Source organism: Gymnogyps californianus, chromosome 9, assembly GCF_018139145.2.
Source record: "Gymnogyps californianus isolate 813 chromosome 9, ASM1813914v2, whole genome shotgun sequence".
Taxonomy (NCBI): domain Eukaryota; kingdom Metazoa; phylum Chordata; class Aves; order Accipitriformes; family Cathartidae; genus Gymnogyps; species Gymnogyps californianus.
In genome coordinates, this window is record NC_059479.1 from 23923369 (window position 1) to 23939473 (window position 16105).

Here is a 16105-nt window from a genome sequence, read left to right on the forward strand (position 1 = left end):
ATTTCAACTCTTGGTTGAACCTGGCTGCCTTCTCCAGCCCTGCTCTACTCACCTTGCTCAGGTATTGTGGGGCAGGCCCCAGCTGGTGAGGCTCTGCAATATAATTCAGTCAACATCACTTTGAGCCTGGCTGTAATTAATCCTGCTAATTAGCCAGGGGGCTGTATCTGGGGTTTTCCCCCCCCCCCACCCTGTTATCTCCCAGGGTGTGAGTCTGTGTTACCTCAAATGCAGGGAGCGTGCTGGAGGAAGCAACATGCAGTAGAGCAGGGATGCATAGGAGGAGAGGATATTCATGCAGGCATCAGGTATGGTGGCTCTCCTCTGGGACCTGAATAGGAAAACTTGGAGACAGTCAGTCCTTTAGGAATTCAAACAGGTAAGGAGACTGCTGGGGACCTGCATGAACAAATCCTTTGGGAATATGCTTGTCTAGGGATGCGAGTGGGCAAATGCTCAGTGTATTTTTGTTTAGTGATCCTTCAGGAAGGCTTGCATTTAGTTCTGGGGCACTAGGAATGCTGATGTCAAAAGCTCAGAAACTGACTCCCAAACTGATACCTTCACTGGCATTATTTAAAAAAAAAAAAAAAAAGTTGTGCCTGCATTTCTAGTCATACTGCTTACATCTTGCTGCCAGCGTTCGCTTTACCCTGCCTCTTTTACCGGAGAGGTCTAGAGTCCTGGAGTGCAGCTCTGGCATCTTTCTAGGGGTGCTTTTCTGCAGCAAATGTTTTCATTCTTGTCAAGCTCTCTGGTGCTGCTGATCTCTGAACTTTGTCATATCCTGTCCCTTCTCCAGGGCCATATCCCCCAGTTTTAACCCCTAGAGCAACCAGTGTAGCAATGGACAGTAAAGAGAGCAAATGATGGTGCCAACACCTATCCTGCCCTCTACTTGTTTCCTCTCTGAAGAGATGCTCCATTGCCTTCGGAAAGCTTTGAAGCAGTGGGATGCAAAGCCCCACTTCCCCCACGCTGCTGTCAATGATCCCCACTCCTGACCTGTACCAGCCCAAGAGGAACTAGAAGTAATCTTGCGCGGACCCCACACTACAAAACCTCCAGCAATTCCAGGCTGGATCTCACCAAACTCTGCTGATGTGCTCCTTTGCAAAGGGCTAGCAAATAGTAATTGTTTGAGTCCTTGCATCTGCCTGTGTGTATGTGTTCGTTTGCAGCCACATCCCTTCCTGCCAGTCAGGATGGGTGAGTGGAAGAATAGGCTTATTTAAAACATGTGGGGTGCCGGGACTCTTCCTTCCCTTTGGAGGAGGGGATGCCTCGGAAAGCATCTCTGCGCTGCAAAGCCAGATCACTGCTGTTCTCACGAGCTCACGCTGACCCTGCACTTGATGTTTCTTTTTTTTTTTTCTTGTAACTTTCTTATCGGCCGAGGCCAACTGAAGTCAAGCTGTCTGGGGATGACAGGGCACTTGCGACCCTGACTTCTGAGGCATGGGGAGTTTCAGGACAGTAGTCACAAGTAGAAAGGGATGCTTGCCAGCTTCTTCTCTTTGAAGGTCGTCCATTATGCCCTGGTGTCAAGTCTGAGGGTGCGTGTGTGTATGTGACTTCCTGCTTGGCGTTTGATAAATTGGGGCTTGCAATGAGCAGAAGCCTCTTGTCTTCGGATGCCTTAGAAGAAGGCCCTGGTTGCAAGCCATCAGAGTTCAGGATAACTGTGTTCCTCATGGGCGGAGGGAGCCTTGAAGGAAGTCCCAGAAACTGTGGACATCTCTGTATTCCAAAGATGTTGCTGAAACCAGTGTGATGGGAGGATGTTGATCCTGACCTTGATGGAAAGAGGACTTGTTTCTCCAGAAACCCCACAAATCCCAAGGATTCTCCAGAGACAGAGGGGAAGCATCTACCAGGCATTAGACTGGTGTTCAAGCCAGCTTGGCATTGTCAGTGACATGCAAAGGGCTGAGAAGTGTCTGGCATTCAGTGTTGCCTTGCAGCTCTGTAGGGAGGGATGTAGTAAGGCGCTGGATAGGAAATTATGTGAGAACTGTATCCTCTCTGTATTGCATCTACTAGGGATTTTCTGTTAAGCCTTTTGAAGATTTGGGTTAACTTGGGTCTTCTGATTTATTTTTTGTTCCCCCTTGGTTTTTATCAAAATTGGAACCCTTTGTGGGAGTGTTCCAGGCCTGGTGACCACGCTCCTCTTGTCCCCACTGGGATTTGTGGTCTGCGGCAAGAGCAAATCCAGTAGCCTTGTGCATGCAGCACTCCTCTGGAAGGCAGAGCACCCAACTTCAAGTCCTCTGCTAAGCTTGGACCAGGGGTTTGAACTTGCATCTTCCTGCGGTGAGCCTGGCTCTCGGCTCGACTTAGTATTTAGTTATCTGTATGAAGAGGGAATGTGCTAGTAAGAGGATGAGGAAGGCCTATTTGAAACAGCCTGGTGGTCAGGCACCCCCAGAGCTGGGGGACTGAGGTCGAGATCTTTGGTCTGACTTGGGAAAGTGACTTGTTTGCCCGGTGTGCGTAGTAGGCAGTGAACAAGCAGGGCTCAGGACGCTCGTTCGTCAGCTGGGTGAGTTGTCGTCGTGGTTTTGATGTTCTTACAAAATGAAGAACACAAAACTAAAATGGCTGGCTGAGCCCAGTGCAGGGGGACAGGCAAGGGGTGTTTAGTTCAGAAAAGTCTGTGGAAAATAGACAAAGCTCACAGTATCAAAGAAGAGAAGACTTCCCCTGGCATCCCATAACAAGAAATCCTCAGGTCTTGTCAAGGCTTGCTCTGATCGTGGAGCCCTGGAACTGAATAGAGGCTGCTGAGCAAATCTATTCTCTAAACCAGCTTTGGTCTATGTCAGGCTTGGCTGGGTAATGGATGGCAACCAACCAACCAAAAGCACAAGACAGGAAAAAAAAAAACCAAAACACAAACTATAATGATGATAGCTATATCCTATCAATAAAAGTAAATGGCAGGGGTATTTTGGTCTGTCTTCTCCTCTCTGTGAAAGTGGAGGGAAACTTCCAGCTCATTTTGGGTGTGATTTGTTTCAGGATAAATACCATCCATAAGGCTGGTCTGTCTTAAAGTGTTCAGAAAGTAGCCCATGGCAGCATCTTCTCTGGGTCCCCCCCAAAAATTTACTCCCCTGTTGGATTTGACTTTGGGATGAGTAGACCTGAAGAGACCGGTGAAATACTCTGCCAGATGACACAGCACATTTTACCAAGGGTTTGTTTTTTTTTTTTTTTAAAGAAATGGCTGTAGGTGGATGGAAAGGAGCATTTTGGGTCCTCCCGGTGAAGCGGTACCAATCTGCAAGCGCAGTCCCACCCTTTAGGACCATAAGGGCAGGATTGCTGCTGTCAAAAAGGGAGGTGACTTTAGCTGACAGAGTATCCCCCCAAAGTGCTGGGGCTGCACTGTCTGAGGAACACCCCTCTTCACCCAGGGCTCTGCCACAGCTCCCGGATCGGGGAGGTCCCCGTTCTCCTGGACAGATGTGGGACTGTGGTTCCTTTAGGGCTTTGTAGACTGGTCTGTCGCTGATCTGGTGGACAGTTTGGAAATGCGAGTGTGGCACAAGGCAGCATTTGAGCTTCATTGAGCTCTGCCAGGCTAGCCAGCTGTGCTGCTGGGATGTGCATGTAGCTTCACAGTGCGGGGCAAACAGGGGCTGGTGCTGACTGTGTAAGTGTGAACTGATATTAGATGATAACATATGCTAGAGGATTAATTTTTTTCATGTGTGCCCATATAACCTCTGAAGACTCACCCTAATTAACTGTGCTGCCTTAATGACTGTGCATTAATCGGGTCTATGGATTCAGAGGCATTTCCTACTGGGGAATCCTGTAGCTCTGTGTGTCTTATTTAAGGAACCAACAGAATGATGTTTTGCCTGTGAGCAGAGAGGGTTCTGCCAAATGACACCTGCCAGATTGTCCTGGCTACCTTGTTGCAAATATCTTACTTGGAAGCGCAGGAAAGAGTGAAATTTAGTACATTAACACAGAAACGTTATTTTTGCCAGCATTCTTTCATCTGGATTTTATATGTCACAAGGTGCGTTTCCCTGAGCTGTTTTGGGAAGACCTCATATGAACCTCCATTGGAAGCATGGTATTCACTAACAAGCCTGATTGAAGGTAGGCTACTGTGCCTGGCAGCAGAGCTGAGATGTAAATATTATGTTCATTTCCCTTTACCAGCTCTTTGACTGAATTCTAAATATTGTTGGCTTTAAAACTGACAATATCACAGGGCTTCATAGAGCTGAGCAAACTCTCCTGCCCTGTGCAATTGCTATAGCCTTTAAATAATCCTTTGCGTATTTATGTGGTAACTTTATTTGATAGAAAATGAAAGGGGATTTTGGTTTTTGCTTAATGTCTGAATGTTGTTTATTATCTTCCTATATTTTTGGGGATCCGTTTCATTTCAGTAGTTCAGACTGAGAACTGGAAGATGTGAATATTTTGACTTCAGGAACAATCTTCCTGGGGTGTTAAAAGTCAGTTAAGTTAAAGTAAATCCTAGCACTGTCAGTGCAGGCGTAGATCCAGCCACTTCATGTAAAGCCCACAAAGAATCTGGGGAGATCACCAGATCCTCCTGTGATCTTGCCAGCATGGGAATTGGAGACTGGCTGATCAGCTGGTGCAAATCCTCATTGACTTTGGCAGGACAATGTCAGCAGAGGAGCAACGACAGCCACAGTACCCAGAAGCTCAGTGGCAGCTCTTCTGGACTGTTTCCCAGTCTCTCCTACCTTCCATTCCCTCACTCTGCTTAACAAGCTTCTGAGAAAAGTTCGGACAAATGGGTTATTGCTCCTGGAATAATTGCAGATAATTATATAAAGATTAATGGCCTCTTCTTGAAGAGCCACCAATGCAAGCTTCATCTTCAAGTACTGTTGACCTTTCCAGGAAATGGGAATGAGGAAACACAGTGGGAGATGGATTGGGTAAACAATATGTAATTGAGACTCTAAGATTATGGGGAGAGCAAGACTGATGGGATTCCCCACATTCAACCCGTACCACCCCCCTCGCTGCAGCTTGCAGACACACAGTGTTAGCTGGCTGTTTACCAGCGATAAGGTCAGAAAGGGTAAAGTGCAAAATGCCTCCTAGCCAGCGGAAAAATGTATTGGGAGTAAGAGAAGGCGGGGGGGGGAGGAAGTGTGTGTCACCTCCCCTAACATCTGATAGAGGACACTTTCTTCCTATAGTCTGAGCTTTGGTTATCCCTGGGGAAAGTGAGTAAAAGCCAAAGATACAGCGAGGAACTCAAGGTCTTCTTCACTTTGGGCTTTGCTGATAACCGATAACTTTCAACAATGTGGTGGCCAGCTCAGGGATGAGCCATGAATAGCCAGAATCTAATGCAGGTGGTGGTGGCTAACTTACAACTGGCCTGTTCCAGCATGTGCTGGCTTCAAACTCGCCCTTTGAAACTGGAGCCTGCTAGAAGAAAAGGAGGTTGATGAATGCCATCAAAGAAAATCTAGAAATCTCTGCCCCTGGAAGTTCCCACTGCCAAAAGAAGATCTAACCTTTCTGTTAAGAGGTCTGCAGCGTATGGCACCTCCAGCAGTGATATGGAGAAGGCTTTGTATAATACCAGCTGAGTTTTATTGCTCTGCTAGTTATAGAGCCACCCCAGAGTGGCAATTAATCAGGGATGGAAAATGCATTAGGAGCCTTGTGAGGGGATCATGCCACTGGCTGAATCATGCCACTGGGATGTCTGTAGCTGATGGTGAGAGCCTTGAAGGTAGGCAGCCCCACACCGCAGTGTGTGACAGTCTTTTCTGGGCCAGGCACTGGGTACTTGAAATTAGTGTCCCCAAAACAGTTTGAGAAAGAGAGTTGGCATGAACCTTCTCATCTCCGTTAGTAATTACCTTGCTGCTGCAAGGTAATCCTGAAAGAAGAGGTGGAAAAAGCATTTAGTGCATAAGCACAAATCTGTCTCTATAAATTAACTATCAGTTAAAAATCCATTCATCCACAGAAGTAAACATCCCATTTAAATGCCCCAAGGCCGTCTTCATGCCGACAGCAGTCCTCAGTTCCATTCTTGAACTTAATGCCACTAACCTCCGAGTCCCTTTGGTAACTCTGGTAGCTTCCCAAGTGTCCTGCTGATGATGTTTATGAGTGCCTATTCCAACCAGAGTGGCCAACTTGTCCTTGCTAGCTTTGTGCTGGAGGGGATGTGCTGAGAGAGGCAATGTGAAACTCTCCCCCAGAGTCTAGGGTGAGTCAAGTGACATGTGTGTACAGAGGGGCTCAGAGAAGGTTTTCATCCTGCTGGAGTGGAGCTGGAATAATGCTAATGGGGGAAGGAAACAAAAAAAAAAAAAATTACAAAAAAAGGAGTTGCCTTGTAAATCAAGGCTGGCCTGGAGACAAAACCCAGTCACACGTGTTAGGACTGACTGGTTTCATGTAAGGCTTCTCAATAGCATCTCTGTGTGGAAGAGACACTGGCCCACTGTGGAGGGCTGCACGTCCACAGGAGAGCTGGTGGGTCACAAGCAGCACATGTGACTGGAGACTTACCCCAGTGCAGGGCCCCACCATGGCCAATCCATCTTGGTGGTGGAGTTAAGGATAGTGTGTGTGGGGACATCTTGTCTCGGGAAGCCTCTCTCTGCTCCATTAACTCCCACAAGGAGGAGAGTTAGAGAAGGAAGGGAATTTTTTTTGATGGCTTCATGTGAAAAATGCTCCCAAGATCCTATCTTAGGCTTTTTAAAGGTTGTTTTCTAGGGAGTTTTGTGGGCTCCTGCACACAGGAGCTGTGCAACGTGGTTCTTGCTGTTATGGACTGATGAGGAGAAGGCTTTTCTTGTGGACACTTCTCATTTCTCACCCGCAGATCTCCTTTGGGATTTAAGATAGAAAAGCAGTATATGAGCAGTAGTTGATGCCCTCTGTTTAGCTGCTAAACATATGGTGATGGGAGGTTCCTTTATGTTGAAATGTCTCCCCAAAAATACTCGCTTCGCTAGCAGGTGAGACAGCCCTGTGTGCTCTGTTGACAGCCTCTGGAAGGAAGGACCTCGTTCAGAGAGCTGGGATGCCACGAGAGTGTCACCACCCATCTGTCTGTAGATCAAAGATGGGGGAAGGCAAGAGCACCAACAGAGAGCAGGTGAAGTGAAAGTCAAGTGGAAGAAAGGTGTCTCGGTGCTATGATAAAAAGCTATAGGAGAAAACAACACTTCCTATACTGAGCCAGGAACTTTATCGCAGTAAGAGAAGTACCTGGACCTTTCCAGACTCTTTTCTGTCTCCTTCACTGTAAATCGCCATCAGTCTTCTCTGATCTTCCTCACCTGCTCTTCTTCACATGTAAGAAATCTTATGCAACAGGGAATCCCAGAAAGCATCTAGTCCATCACCTTGCCTTCACCCACAATCAGCTCTACCGAACCCACTGGTAGGGGTTTGTCCATCTTGTTCTTGCAGCCCACTGCACTGAAGATGTCCTGGCCCCCAGAGGGTGCATCCAAACGTTTCACAAGCCTTTTCATTTGAAGTTTTTCCTATGGCAGGGTGCAGCCTGCCAAACTTGGGCAAGTAGTTTATCTGTCCTGGAGCAGTTTCCCCCAGAGTAAGAGCCTGCCTCCAGTCAATGGGGGCAGAATGAAGTCTCTGAAGATCCCAAAAGGAGATACTCCCTGCATAAGATTAGGCAAAAGTCAACATTAGAGGAACTGAGTCCTGCAGCCAGGTGCTTGTTCCCCATCCTGTGCAGTCTGGTATGCCTAACGTGTCGTCCCAGTCATGGAGGTGGTGTCAATACTGACTGAGTAGTCCTCCCTAGGTGGTGGGTTAGTCAGAGCTTTCATATCGTGACTCCCTGGGATGTGCCTGCTATTCATGTATATCCCACAGATATGTTTGTCGTTGACATCACCTATTTTTAGGTAACTAAGTTAAGATCCTAGCCCTGCTCGCTAATTCATGGGGGCTCTGAATCTACTGGCACTGAATTGCCCTGTGGACACCCCACAGACTCCTGAAGGCTGACTGACCAACAACTTTGGGTGTGTAGTATTCTACACCCTCCTCCCAACCACCCACCTACCCTCCAGTTTTAGGGGACACTGCCTTAGCTGCGCCTGGCACATGCAGTGCTGCAGGATGCAGAGTAAAGGGCTCTCGCTGGTGGAGGGCTGCGATGAGCCCTCGGTGCTTTCGACTTGAGGAGGTGAAAGCTAGAGTGGAATAACAATTTGAAATGAACCCCAGGAACCTAATTCACCCTCCTAAACTTTGACGGGACAGTGGCATTGCTCGAAGGGTAAGCTGGGTCCTGCCTGTTTATTTTAAGCTGAAAGCCAAAATTATCATGCTAGTTACTTAAAAGAAAAGTTTGTTTCTGTGTTCTGCTAATTAACAGCCTCTGAGAGGCACCCAGAACCTATCTCTGGGGCCCAGAGTGTTGAAAAAACACAGAAAGGTTAATTGAAGGCAATGGGAAAACAAGAATCCCAGCTTTAACCTTCTTGGTCTGCCCTTGTTATGCTAACAGCATGGTGCAGGCAGATTTAATGACTCCTCATTACCCTGCTACCTAATTAACCTTCTGCCCTGAAACACAGTCTAAAGAAGAACCTCCCTGCCCAGGAACCCCTTCTGCCAGCAGCCCTGAGGGTTAAAGGAGACATCTCCAGCATTACCAGGCTCAAATCCCTGCATGGCTTCGAAATTATTCCCCCTAAACAGAGAAGAAGGGCAGTGGTTTGGTGTGTGTCAGTATTGGGATGGCTTCGTGGCAGCTAGCGGTGTTGGCTGCGGGGCAATCTGTTTGCCCATCACCCCCAGTGCTGAGATGGGAGCAGTGTGGCTCCCGGGGAGAGAGCTGGCACCAGGCTGCCACTGGAACATGCAAAATTGCAATTACTCATGGTAAGGATGCTTGTGCCAGAGGTAAGGGTTGGATGAGGGTCAGAGAGATGGGCTAGGGAGGGCAGAAATCTGGAGAGCTGCACCCACAGTCATGGGGGGAAGGAGCAGAGGCAGTGCCTGCTCTCCCTGGCAATGACCCTCTCTGCTGGCAGTGGTAGCAGCTATCACTCCAGATGCCTGGGATTGTCTTGTAAGGTAACAGGCAGCTGCCAGTCGTCCTGGTTAACGGAGCAAAAAGTTACCCATTGCTTCTGCTGGATCAGCTTTTATTTCCCTTCTTACCTCGAATGTTGCTTGCAGGTGAAATCAAGGACGGCCTCCTTGATGCCTGCTGCTGAGCATTGGGTTTGCAAGCATCAGTTTGTCAAGTTCTCATCCAGCTCATGCCTTTAGGGATTAAACCTATAGCCACAACTGTTTGGGGTATAATTAAGCTAATTTGCGTGCCCCATGAAATGAATCCCTGTCAGCAGTTCTTCAGATGCTAGCATGATATTAGCTGTGCCCACAAATAGCATCTGTCTGTAATCAGAAGTTCATGGGGCATTAATAGAACCTCCTGCTCTCCCACTCTGCGGGACCAGGGAGGAGATCCAGCTTCAGCGGGAGGTGGTTGTTCCGTAGGGTGATTTCCATGGGAGTCACACTGCAGTCAGAAAGGTCTCTGGTATCTGTCTTCCCATGACAGTCAAGGTGATGACAACCAAGCATGGACTGCATGGGCACTGCAAATTGTGGGCAAGGTGCAGGGACCCACAGTTCCAACAGAGCTGTTGGGAGCTGCCATTGCTTGGTGGGGTCTGGCCCGGCCTCTGAGGGATGAAGGTCACCCGTGAGAAAGCTGAGCCACCAAACCTGAGACCAGTCAGTGTCTTTTTGGCTTTTGTTACAGGAATTACAGGGTTTTTTTTCTTGGTATCCCAGCCTGGGACAAGTCAACGAGTGCTAAGTATGGACAGAGAGCATATGACATCATAGTCTCCAGCAGGACTGTTGAACACCTTGGTTCACATTAGCTCTCCTTCTAGGAGCAGCTGGGCAACCATGGAAACTTTGGGGCAAAATATGGGCAGGGGAGGGAGAACGAGCAGGAGCAGAAGCATCTCAGTGGGCCACAGCCACGTGACGGGAGAAAAATGCAGAAGCCAAAACTCAAGTGAGATAATGTCACCCCAAGCCCTCCTTGAAAGTGCAATGGTCTGCAAGGCTTATCTCAGCTTTATTGGCAGTACAAGAGTCTCTTCTTTTGATGTGTCAATGAACTGCAGAGAAGAAAGGACTTTTTGGAATTCATTCTCCAGAACGTTTGCCCAGAGTTTAACTTCTTTCCAAGCTGCCGGTTTGCTCATATCCTGCCTGTCTGTATGGAGAGATATGGGGGTCATTGGCAGAGACTGACCCGGACTGCTATAAGTCCCAGTGTCTGTGTGGTATGTTCGTGTGTGTGTTTGTTGGGCTGGGACAGAGCCCACACACGTGGTGCAACAACTCCTTGTGCCTTTCTTCTCTCTCCCTTCCTGGAAACTATTGATGTTGTTGCTACCGAACGATGAGAAAATGACTCCCAGGGCCAACTGCTTGGGGTGGTGGCAAGGGCAACAAACTAAAGGGGTCCTGGCACGCTGCACTGAACTTGAGCTAGTGGGGTCCCAGCCCCACATACCTCCTGCTTCCTTCCCATGTACTCTGGTGGCAGGAGAGGACACTGGCAGGAGTATGCAGGACAGCATGGCTTCTGATGATGCTTTTTTGGTGTCCTGACATGGCTTAGCTGTCTTTCATGTCCAGTCAGCTACGAGTGCTTGGCCTTTCCCCTCATGCTTGTATCTCTCTAACTTATGGGTGTGATACCGTAGCATCAGGAGGTGCTATACTGGGAGTGCAGGTCTGTGCCAGGTGCAATGCTGTGATGGGGTGTGACAGCCCGGCAGCGGTACAAGAAACTGCTCTGTTCTCGGTGTGGCCCTTCATGCCTGGACATCCTCTGGAAATGGTGGAGTCCTTCTGTCCTAAGCTCTGCAACTGATGGCTCACTGGAGGGCTGCCTACCATGACTGCCTTTGAGGGGATGGAGGACCATGTCCGCTTGATGGCTGGAGGCTGCTGGTAAAGACTTACTGGTGGACCCCATGCTGGGCTGAAATCCTTTGGCTCTGGCTCCCCTCAAAGCTGGCCTGCAAAGGCTAACCACAGCCTATGTACGACTCAAAAGCTGCTTGTCTAGCCCACGAAACCACAGTGTGTGTTAGCCAAGCACGAAGGCTGCAGGAGTTTCTAACAGCCATCTGGCTTTGTCTTTCAGGGAGGTGGGTGTAGGGTCCATCCCAAATGTGCTGAACAATCACACATCCACAGGGGTTTGTATGCAACTTGTGCCCATTTTTTTCCCTTCTATTAGGCAGTGTGAATTTTTCTTGTGCTCTCATCAAGGGGAGACATCTAAGTCCTGACTGCAATTCAGTCCCTGTGCCCTGGAGTCTGCCTCAGGTGAGGTGAATCGCATCCCTTCATTCATTTCTGTTGGAGTGCAGAGAGAGTTCTTCAGACTCCAAAGCAGGACCAGGCACGACCAGAGAAAGAGGGCTGAGGGGAAAGAAATGTTGCAGGTTTTGTACCAAAACCAGAGCAGGTGCTGGCCAGGGGCTCCAAAGAGAAGAGCCAGTCCCAGCCCTGTCCCCTGCCACAAACTGATGGACTGCAGCATTTGTGTTTCCAGGCAAAACAAAGCTAAACTGAAACTTTTGAGGGCAAACTCGCTTTGCTATTGGACCTCTCAAAATTTAGAGATGCTTCAGATGCTGGGATGAATCCATGGTCTTTTCTATGCTCCAGAACTGCAGGCTTTGGCTGAGTCTATACTACCAAATCATGGTGCTAATGAATACTTCTAGGTGCTAGAAGGCAACTGTTTGACCTGTTGCGTTGACGAAATGTTCCTTGGCCTGGTTTCAGCCTGGGTCAGGTAACAGCATCCAAACAATTGCCAGGTGTGCTGTGTGAGCTAGTGGGGGTCTGCGAGGGTCTCAATATGCAGCTTAGATATGGACCTTGCTGTGGAGATGGTCTGGCTGTATCGATCAGGCCATGCCACTTCTCAGGGCTGGGGAAAAAAAGTCCCTGGCACCAGCCGGTTATTGTATGCGTCTGTAAACTTTGCTGGCACTTGTGGCAGCCGGGACTAGGAATGAGGGCATCTTTGGGTTCTCTCTGTGGATGAGGCAGTCTGGAGATGTCTTCATCTGCTAGCAGCTGCCACTCCGAAGTGACAGAGCTGCTCGGTTCAGGCATGGTGTCCCCTGTGTGGGCATGGTGAGAAGGTGAGACCGGCTGCTGCTGTTGCCTGGTGTCATCAGGGCAGCTGCACCACCTTGGGCACCTCTGCTGAGGGGCCACCAAGGAGCTGGCAAAGACCCCTTGTACCGATGTCCTTGGCAGGACAGTGAGGCCAAGGACACAGGGCTGAAGATGGTGCCTTCTAGACCAGGTCTCAAGCTGAAGGACAGTAGGTCTGGAGGGTGTGCAGTGGCTGATGGGGTCCCTGAGGGACAGCTGCTGTGCCAGGAGTACCAAGCGCTAAGCCAAAGCGGAGCACGTGGGAAGACTCCTCCTGTCCCATTCCCATGAAGCTGGAAGAGGTGCTCTGTGATTGCTGTGGTGGGAACTGGAGTGACGGCTGTGCGAGGAGCCCTTCCCTCCCCCTTAGGAAGCAGGAAGCTGCCGGAGCTAATTTGAGACAACCGCTGCTTGTTTTGGCCATGACTTGACTGCTTTGGTCATCACCTCACCCAGGTAGTTATTTTTAGTCTTGCCAGGAATTGACTTCCTGAAGGGAAAAATGATGTAGGAGGAAAAGGAGACTTGACTTTGTGTTCCTGAGCCCAAAAAAAGATTGCTGGGTGCTTCTTGGCTTTTCCCAGGGGCAGTGGTGACCGGGAGCATGGGCAGAAAGAGGTGGAGAGAGGGTGTCCTTGCCCCACGAGGCATTGGGGCAGCAGGAGCGCAGTCTCACTTGCTGGTGACCACTGCAGTCCCTTGGTTGGGGAAAATGGACTGGACTTGGCCCGCTGGGGCTCCCTTGAAGCCCCGGCCCTAGGGCTTGCTCAGGAAGGGGCTGGTTGCTTTCCTGGTGCCCTCAAGTGATGCTTGTTTGCTTCCTGCTTGTGGTGGCACCAGGGCTTAAAGCAAAGGGATCTGGGGTGTGATGAAGGGTGAAACCCCAGAGCCCGCTGGTGTGGAGGGGTGAGGAAACTGCTGTCTCATCACTGTGGGATTTCTCAGGTGGAAAAATTTGGTCAGGCAGCTTCATTTTTGCCACCAGCCTCTTCCTTGGGTCTTGCCCTCCTCCCCACACTTGTCTCATGTAAGACCCCAAGCATATGGAGCCATGTTTGAGTGGGCAGAGCTCACTAAGCTCCATATCTTAGCGCCAGTGTCCTTTCTGTCCTTATAACCTTCTGGTCTTATAACTGGCCCTTCAGACCAGGGTCCCTCTGTGGTGGAGAATGCTGCTCTTGCGTGGAGTCTGGGTGGTGGCAGCCCATCTCCAGCCTCTACTGCTGGGCATCTCCTCTGGGCACCCCGGCTAACTTCACCAGGGCTCCCTTCGGTATTACCAGGGTGGAGCGACTGGACTACTGAGTTACAAACCCAAACGGTAGCTTGGAGTAACTATGGTGAGGGGCCCTGCTCTGCACCAGTGCTGACTGCTGGGACCCTGCCCCAGGTCCCCAGCCCACTGGGAGAAGGTCTGCAATCCTGCGTGCTACCAAAGCACCGGGAGCCAACACAACTCTTCCAGCCTGAGCCTTCAGCTTGCCTGCATCTGGCAGGGCCCTGGGCTGCTGCCTGCACTCCAGCCTCAGGGCAAGGGGCTGGTGTTGGCCAGAAGATGGTGCTGGTAGGAAAGTGATTAAAGTCCTTGCTCCACTCCACTTCTGCTGGTAGAGAGTTTAGATTTCTCACCGCCCCCCCCGCTCCTTCCTATAAGAAACACTGTAAAAATAACTCGGCATGTTTAATGGTCCCAGATCTACCGTGCAGGGCCCACAGAGTTATTTATTACATCCAGCAGGTTACTGAGAGCTAAACTGCAGTAACTCGAAACCTGTGAGGCGAAGGCTGCTTCTGGGCAGAGGATTCTCTGGGCAACTAATGGAAGCATAACCCTGATTGATAATGGTTTTAGGCTTATTTATTTTTCCCCAGGATCCTTCTCATAACATCCTCCTGAATGGTTGGGCCAGGCCAGGCTGCCCCACAGTGGGGTAACTCTGGGGATTCCCCCAAAAGTAGCGTATGGTTTGGGGGGACCCCATCCTGGGGAAAGGTCTTTTTCGGGGTGGAGGTGTCCCTCTTGCGAAGGCTGTGAAAATGCAGGAATTGTTTCTTTCTGCTGCAGCTTTGGGCACGCCTGTGCTGCACTGTCCTTCTGGGGGCAAATCACCTCTGCAAACAGGCTGTGGAGCTGCGCTGGCATCTCTGGTCCCTCCAGTTGCTGCTGCTCATGCTGTGGCTGCCCTCTGATTCTCCTGCCCACGCTGTCTGGCAGCGCCTGCAGGGATCCCAGCTCCCGGTGTAGGCGGATAACCTGCCCCTGTGCCAAGGTAAGAAGCAGTAAAGCCATCAGCTATCACAGTGCAGGCTCCTTTCCTCCTCCCATCTATGCACCTACGTGGGCTTGCCAGGAGCCCGAGGTGGTGGCAACCCCCTATGGCCTTGAGCAACCGGGCTGCAGGGACTGAGCCTACGATACTGCTGACATGCGGAGATGCACTCCTGAAAGCTGCTTGGGATGAAAACAGCACCCTTTCCTGCACTTCCCTACCAGATGCCAGCATGCAGCCCTGAACCCTGCTGTAGATGGGACATGTTTCTCACTGCCAAAGTCCTCGCAAGATCCAAACGGTTGTATTTATAGCAACGAGCAGAGCTCTGCTTAAGTCTGAGTACCGTGTTGCTCTATCACGTCCTCAGCCTGCTAGTGGCGTTTAGATGAATATCTAGCAGCCCCTATCAAAAGCAGAGCTTGCTGCATTTGGAGCTGCATGTTGAGAGCTGCTGCACAGGAGCTGATTTCTATGCTGGGTCTATTATTGCAGTCTTCCAAGCTGGGACAATTTAAATGAGAGATTCCCAGAAAGTTAGGAGTGAGACTTTGAGTTTGCTGGAGCGTGTGGCTGAATCCTGTTACCAGGAGGAAGCTGCTTTAGGATCATGCTCAAGTGCTAACCAGGAATGAAGGAGCCTCTGTCTGCGAGTGTGATGGTGGATCAGGGACTGGGCACTGAGCAAATTACTTCTGCCTCCTGGTGGGTACAGAAGCTTTTCCCTTTTTCCCTTTCCGCAAGTAAAAAGGGAAAGTGGTAGAAGCACCCTGTGTCCCTCATGCCCTGCGCACATCACTGAGGAAGGGGTGTGCTTGGGACGGGGGCTCAGATCTGCCTAAGGGCCTTGGAGAGGTTGCTTTGAGGCTCCACGCCTCTAGCTCCCAACCTCCAAACCGGAGCAGTGATGCTGTGTTCCTGGACCACCCAAAAGGCTTGCGTGCGATAAGGCAATCCCGTGTACAGTGAGCCCTGATCTCTGGGGCCAGAAGGTGTTGCTCTAACTCCAGCAAGGGAGAGGGGGACCAGCACGCAGGCTGGGTGCTCGTGCTGGCAGTGAAGGGACCTTTCCAGCGTTGCCTGTCCCTTGGCATCCCTCCCTTCAGGTGAGGCTACTGGGGGTCGTGCAGCAGAGGCAGAGCTGAGCCCCGCTTGTGTGATCTGGACTTGCTGCAGTAACAGCCCAGCAGTGACCACAGCTTGATCCTGGAGCTGAAAGGCTGAGCTGAGCCAAATCTGGTTTATATTCCCTGCGCATCCGAGAACCCCAAGTCACAGAAGGGCAAAAAGGGCTGCTTCCCAGCCTGAGTAATGCCAGCGTTTGGGACTCTGCGCTTTGAATGGCTGGGTGCACCCACAAACCCGCAGGGAAAAGGGAGTACAGTGGGCTAAGGGGGTTTGACTCTTCTGGAAGGGTGTTACGGGGTGGGAGGGGAGCTGGCTAGAATTTATTCTGAGCTCATCAGAGAATTAAATCATTATCCTCCAGGATGAGGATTTATGGTAATGGCTCTCAAAGCCCATGGCACATGTCAGGTGAGTGGGTGGGAGCCGGTCCCAGGTGCTGTGCCGCATCAAGGGGAGCCGGTAGAGAGGAGATT

General features: G+C 50.3%; 1 long non-coding RNA gene across 1 annotated transcript; it reads left to right on the forward strand.

The window, feature by feature from the left end:
• The first annotated feature begins 253 nt into the window (after positions 1-253).
• On the forward strand, positions 254-14856 carry LOC127019713 (uncharacterized). Its single transcript, XR_007766961.1, has 3 exons — positions 254-379; positions 4037-4119; positions 14300-14856. It is a non-coding gene; the product is annotated as an uncharacterized LOC127019713 (long non-coding RNA).
• The last annotated feature ends 1249 nt before the right edge of the window (positions 14857-16105 follow it).